Source organism: Gossypium raimondii, chromosome 11 (genome assembly GCF_025698545.1).
Source record: "Gossypium raimondii isolate GPD5lz chromosome 11, ASM2569854v1, whole genome shotgun sequence".
Classification (NCBI taxonomy): Eukaryota; Viridiplantae; Streptophyta; class Magnoliopsida; order Malvales; family Malvaceae; genus Gossypium; species Gossypium raimondii.
Window position 1 is genome coordinate 13,847,761 of NC_068575.1, and position 6,896 is coordinate 13,854,656.

The 6,896-nt window shown below is 40.3% G+C and overlaps 1 pseudogene; it reads left to right on the plus strand.

The window, feature by feature from the left end:
- The first annotated feature begins 214 nt into the window (after nucleotides 1-214).
- Nucleotides 215-6,408, plus strand: LOC105804567 (germin-like protein subfamily 1 member 14; annotated as a pseudogene).
- Nucleotides 6,409-6,896: the final 488 nt, after the last annotated feature.

Here is a 6,896-nt window from a genome sequence, read left to right on the forward strand (position 1 = left end):
AAATTATTCCCACTATCTGAATAAAAAATTACATATATATAGATTTGTTTGCATAAGGCCAGATGGAATTATTTTTGAGTTGACATTTGATGCAATATATATATTTGAAAGAAGTATTTTACAAGAAAACTTTCTTGTGACTAGCAAATTATAAGATAATAATGTATTTTCAGCACCTCCTTTTCCCCATCAACTTTAGTGTGTGAAGGAAAAGTCAAAGCCTGGATAAGAAAATGTTTAGAACTGCGAGTGAATTAAGACCAATTCCACGACATATATTGCAATGATGTACGAGGAGAACAGAACTAGAAAGTGTAGTGGTTGAAGACTGATTCACCTCCTAATAAGAAATGACTAATTGTGAAGGCAAACGCCTAGTCTTCACGTACTTGATGAAAGGCAAATCAGGACGAGTTCTTTTGTTTCAATGCCTATATATAGACCTGTTTGCCATGCAGGATTTCCCACCCCTCTCCCAAGTAGTAGCATACATTTCGTGCTTGCACATCAATTATGATGAAACGACTTCAACTTTTCGTTGCAGCTTTTGCCATCTTGGCCTTCAGTTCCTTATTAGCCTCAGCTTCTGATCCCAGCCCCCTGCAAGATTTCTGTTGAGCCATCAATGACACCAAGAATGGTGGTACGCTATTGTTATATTATGTTTTGTTTCTCAGTACTCTCTTGTTGACTAGTATCTTTAAGTCCATAATTATGCAAGATGCTAGAGCCTTTTATCCGAAGTAACAATTTCTTCATAAGAATTCATATATTTGCATGGATTCACGATATTGACTAACCTTAGTTTGTTTCATGCAGTGTTTGTAAATGGAAAGTTCTGCAAGGACCCAAATGTTGAAAGTTGGACTGCATTACAACACAAAACCAGCAGCAAGCTACTGTCAAGACCAGCAGCAGTTATCGTGCTCAGCCTATTTTGCTTGGTGCGCAAGGTTGAATTTTGGACCGAATGAAGCAACCAACTTTGTTATTTTTGTTCTGTTGTAATTTGATTTAGTTCAACTTTAGTTTATTCACAATGTTGTTAAAGTTAAGCTAGTGATATGATCTTTTGATGTAATGGCTGATTGGTCAGCTATTTTTTAGCTAGTGTTTAGGTTTATATTAGTTGGGGTAGTTAAACACATTAGGTAACTGTCAAATGGTATTGTAACTCCTTTATATTTCAAATTTTGAATGAAAATGGTCAATGTTCAGTTACAAAAATTTGTCTGTGCATTCAAGTTTATTGCTTTTTTGCTGTTCTGCTTGTTTTCTTTCTGCTTCGATTTCTTTTGTTCTTATTGCAAATTTCAGTCTATTGTTGCTGCCATTGTTCCAACAAATGGTATCATGAGCCCGAATCTTTGAGGGGCCTTTGTTTGTACTTTGTTGAGTTCAAATCAAAACCAACAGCAAAGCTTAAAATTAAAAAGGATCGAAGCACTTAAAATCAGTTTAGCAGAATGAGTTTCACTCCACCACCTCCACCAGTGTTCACTGGAGAAAACTATCACATTTGGATAGTCAAAATGAAGACTTACCTCCAGGCACATGATCTCTGGAGTGTGATCGAGAATGATGCTGAACCACCTCCATTGAGAGCCAATCCCACCATTGCACAGATGAGACAGCATGCTGAGGAGCGAGCCAAGAAGCATAAGGCTATGGCCTGCTTGCAAAATGGAGTCTCTGATGTGATATTCACTCGCATCATGGCCTGTGACTCACCAAAGCAGGCTTGGGAGAAGCTGAAGGAGGAGTTCATGGGGACTGACAAGACAAGGCAACGGCAAGTGATTAACCTCAGGAGAGACTTTGAGAATTTGAGGATGAAGGAGCCTGAGACCATCAAGCAATACTCAGACAGGATAATGGCCATTGTCAACAGCATAAGGCTCTTGGGAGTAGACTTCACAGAGGGTAGAGTTGTTGAAAAGGTCATTACAACTCTCCCTGAGAAATTCGAGTCAAAAATCTCTTCACTTGAGGACTCGAGGGACTTATCAGCCATTTCATTATCTGAGCTGATAAACTCCCTGTATGCACTTGAGCAAAGGAGGGCAAATAAGCAGGAGGAGAATCCTGAGGCTGCTTTCCAGGCTAAAGCCAGTGAAGGCTCGAGTGTGAGTGCAAAAGGCAAGAAGCCTTGGCAAAATAGAAGGGTCAAGTCAGGAAGAGATAAAGCAAAAAGGGTGTTCCCACCATGTGTTCACTGCAAGAAGACAACACATTCAGAAAAGTATTGCTGGTTCAGGCCAGATATCCAGTGCAGAAAGTGCAAGCAGTTTGGCCATGTGGAGAAGGTGTGCAAGGGCAAACCAAGGGAGGCTGCTCTGCAACAAGCTAGACCTGCTGAGGACATGCAAGCTCAGGAGGAGCATGTGTTCACAGCAACTTGTTTTGTTGGCACAACTAAGGCCAGCAATGATTGGCTACTAGACAGTGGCTGCTCACATCATATGGCAGCAGATGAGAAGCTATTCAAGGGCCTAGACAGAAGCTTTCACTCGAGGATCAGAATTGGAGATGGCAAGTTGATTAAGGCTAAGGGCAAAGGCAATGTGCTTGTTAGCACTGGTTCAGGTAACAAGCTGATTTTAGATGTGCTTTTTGTACCTGACTTAGACCAGAACCTACTTAGTGTAGGCCAATTAGTTGAAAAAGGCTATACCTTAGTCTTTAAAAATGGTTGCTGTATTGTTCAAGACATGAATGGCCTGGAGTTAGTCACAGTCTCTATGACTGATAGGTGTTTCATGCTGGATGTTAGCCAAGTAGAAAGAAGGGCATACACCAGCCTTGCTGACAGCACAGACTTGTGGCATAGGAGATTTGGCCATGCCAATTTCAGATCCATTGATCTGTTACATAGGCTGAATTTGGTTGATGATATTTCTAAAATTGAGGCTAGTGGGAGTGTTTGTGAGGTTTGTCAGCTTGGTAAGCAGGCTAGACTACCTTTTCCTGCTGACAGTGCTTGGAGAGCTCAAAATAAGCTCGAATTGGTGCACTCTGATGTTTGTGGTCCTATGAGAACACCTTCAATCAATGAGAACAGGTACTTTGTCCTGTTTATAGATGATTTGACAAGGATATGTTGGGTCTACTTCTTAAAGAAAAAGTCAGAAGTGTTTGAAGCCTTATGCAAATTCAAGGCATATGCTGAAAATCAGTCAGGCTGTAAAATTAGAGCCTTGAGGAGTGATAATGGCTCTGAATATGTATCTGAGAGATTTCAGAAGCTTTGTGACAATGCTGGGATTCACCATCAGCTCACAACAGTCTATACTCCTCAACAGAATGGAGTCTGTGAGAGGAAAAATAGGATTGTACTAAACATGGCCAGGTGCCTATTGTTTCAAGGCAAGCTTCCAACCCAGTTTTGGGCTGAGGCGGTTAACACCTCAGTATACCTGCTCAATAGGCTGCCAACATGAGTAGTCAAGGATAAGACTCCTTTTGAGGCTTGGCATGGAGTCAAACCAGTGGTAACACACTTGAAAGTGTTTGGTTGTGTGTGTTATGCTCTTGTACCAGTGGAAAAGAGAAGCAAGCTTGAGAGCAGGGCCACTCCAGGAATCTTTGTTGGCTATAGCAGCAATAAGAAAGGTTATAGAGTGTATGATCCTACAGCAAACAAGGTTTTAGTCAGCAGAGATGTGAAGTTTGATGAGGAAAAGGTGTGGAACTGGAATGGTGTTGAAGCTGACATGTCTGAAATGGACCAGTTGGACTTAGTTGCTGAACCTACAGAAGTTGGACCAAATGAAGATGCTGTTGATGATGATACACCAGTGAGGGGCACCAGAACTTTGGCTGATGTCTATTAGAGGTGTAATGTTGCTGTGATTGAGCCTTCAGACTTTGAGGAAGCTGCCAAGGACAGAAACTGGATGAAAGCTATGGAGGCTGAGCTGGAAATGATCAACAAAAATCAGACATGGGAATTGGTGAGCAGACCAGAACACAAGAAGGTCATAGGAGTTAAATGGGTGTATAGGGCCAAGTACAATGCTGATGGCTCTTTGAACAAGCATAAGGCTAGGCTTGTGGTGAAAGGCTACAGTCAGCAATATGGTGTGGACTTCTTGGAGACATTTGCACCAGTAGCAAGACTGGATACAATCAAGCTACTGTTTGCTTTAGCAGCTCAGAAGCAGTGGAGGGTTCATCAATTGGATGTAAAATCAGCATTCCTGAATGGTTTTCTTAAGGAAGAGATCTTCATCGAGCAACCAGAAGGCTTTGAAGTTGCTGGACATGAAGACAAAGTGTACAAGTTGAGAAAGGCCCTTTATGGCCTGAAACAGGCACCAAGGGCCTGGTATGACAGGGTTGATAGTTATCTGACCATGCTTGGATTTGTGAAGAGCCTTAGTGAGTCTACTCTGTATGTTAAAAGGTCAGATCATGAAACCTTGCTAATTGTCTCCTTGTATGTGGATGATCTTTTAGTGACAGGGAGCAAAGTTGAGCTCATTGATAAGTTCAAGGTTCAAATGCAGCAAGTGTTCGAGATGACTGATTTGGGGGTCATGACATACTTCCTTGGCATGGAAGTTCACCAGTCTGATCGAGGCATCTTCATCAGTCAACACACATTTGCTTTGAAGATTCTTAGCAAATTTTGCATGCAAAACTGTAAAGCAGTCAGCACACCTATTGCTCAAGGAGAAAAGTTGACAAGCAGTGGTAATCAGCAAAGAGTTGATGAGAGGCACTATCAAAGCCTAGTAGGTTGCCTGTTGTATTTAAGAGCAACCAGGCCAGACATTATGTTTGGTGTTAGTTTGCTATCGAGGTTCATGCACTGCTGTAATGAGGCACATTTGAAGGCTGCCAAAAGGGTTCTTATATACATCAAAGGCACAGCTAACTTTGGTGTGATGTTTGAAAGTGGAAAGAAACTGAAACTAGAAGGTTACTCTGACAGTGACTGGGCAGGATCCCTCGATGACATGAAGAGTACCTCTGGATACTTCTTCACACTTGGATCGGGCATGTTTTGCTGGAGTTCAAAGAAGGAACAAACTGTTGCTCAGTCCACAACTGAAGCAGAGTACATTGCTACAACATCAGCAGTCAATCAGGCCATTTGGCTTAGGAAGTTGCTTCAGGATCTTAATGAAACACAAGTTGAAGCAACTGAAATTTGGGTGGACAATCAGTCTGCAGTTGCAATAGCCAAGAACCCTGTGTTCCATGGTAAAACTAAGCACTTTAAAATTAAGTTGCATTTTGTTCGAGAGGCTGAACAAGCAAAAGAGATCAGCCTTGTTCATTGTAGCTCAGATGCACAATTGGTTGACATGCTAACCAAGCCCTTAGGAACTGCACGATTTGAAGCTTTGAGAAGTGCAATTGGTATGTGTTGCATACAGTCCAAGGAGGAGTGTTGAAAGTTGGACTGCATTAAAACACAAAACCAGTAGCAAGCTACTATCAAGACCAGCAACAGTTATCGAGCTCAGCCTATTTTGCTTGGTGCGCAAGGTTGAATTTTGGACCGAATGAAGCAACCAACTTTGTTATTTTTGTTCTGTTGTAATTTGATTTAGTTCAACTTTAGTTTATTCACAATGTTGTTAAAGTTAAGCTAGTGATATGATCTTTTGATGTAATGGCTGATTGGTCAGCTATATTTTAGCTAGTGTTTAGGTTTATATTAGTTGGGGCAGTTAAACACATTAGGTTACTGTCAAATTGTATTGTAACTCCTTTATATTTCAAAGTTTGAATGAAAATGGTCAATGTTCAATTACAAAAATTTGTCTGTGTATTCAAGTTTATTACTTTTTTGCTGTTCTGCTTGTTTTCTTTCTGCTTTGATTTCTTTTGTTCTTCTTGCAAATTTCAGTCTGTTGCTGCTGCCATTGTTCCAACACCAAAGCTTGCCAATGCAGAAGACTTCTTCTACTCAGGGCTTAATATCCCTAGAAACACCTCAAATCCGGGTGGATCAACTGTGACTCTGTCAATGTGGCACAAATACCGGGACTCAACACTCTCGGCATATCTTTAGTTTGAATTGACTATGCTCCATATGGTGGCCAAAACCCTCCTCACACGTACCGTCGTGCAACAGAGATCCTTGTGGTTTTGGAAGGCACACTTTATTTCGGTTTCATTATATCCAACACAGATAACCGCCTCATCACCAAAGTCCTAAACCCTGGTGATGTGTTTGCTTTCCCTGTCAGTCTCATCCACTTCCAATTCAATATCGGAATACCAAAGCGCTTGCATTTGTTTGGTCTCAAAGACCAAAATCCGGAGTTATCACGATTGCAAATGCGATTTGGGTTTAACCCTCCCATTAATCCTGATGTTCTCACTAAGGCCTTCCAGTTGGACAAGAATATTGTTACCTATCTCCAATCCAAATTTTGGTGGGACAACAATTAGTTCATTTAAATATATGGGAATAAAATTTCTTCAATCATAAGTTGTGATTGTGCTGTTCTAAATAATGTGAGTATAATGTGCCTGAGCTGATGGTTATGGCATGGTTTCTAGTTTGCTAGTGTACTTGCAATGTTAAGAGCTAGTGACTTATGTTTCCTTGTTAAGTTTTTTCTGTCTTGCATTTTGTATGAAGATTTGCTTACGATAGTTGCTACTTTTTTCGGTAGCGATTATTTTAAATTGGCGCTACAACCTCCCACTTAACATATCACGTGGTGTTTTCGGTGTCAATACTTTCTTGTAAGCTATCATATTAGGTCCTTTTGTAAGTTATATTTCTAAAAAACTTATGTATACTTTATTACTAGAATTATGACTCATTATAGTATATTTATAATTAACTTAATCATTTTTCTACTAATTTTTTTATTTATTAAAAAATTATACATTTTATAATTAACCAATTCTTACTCATTATTATTTATAAT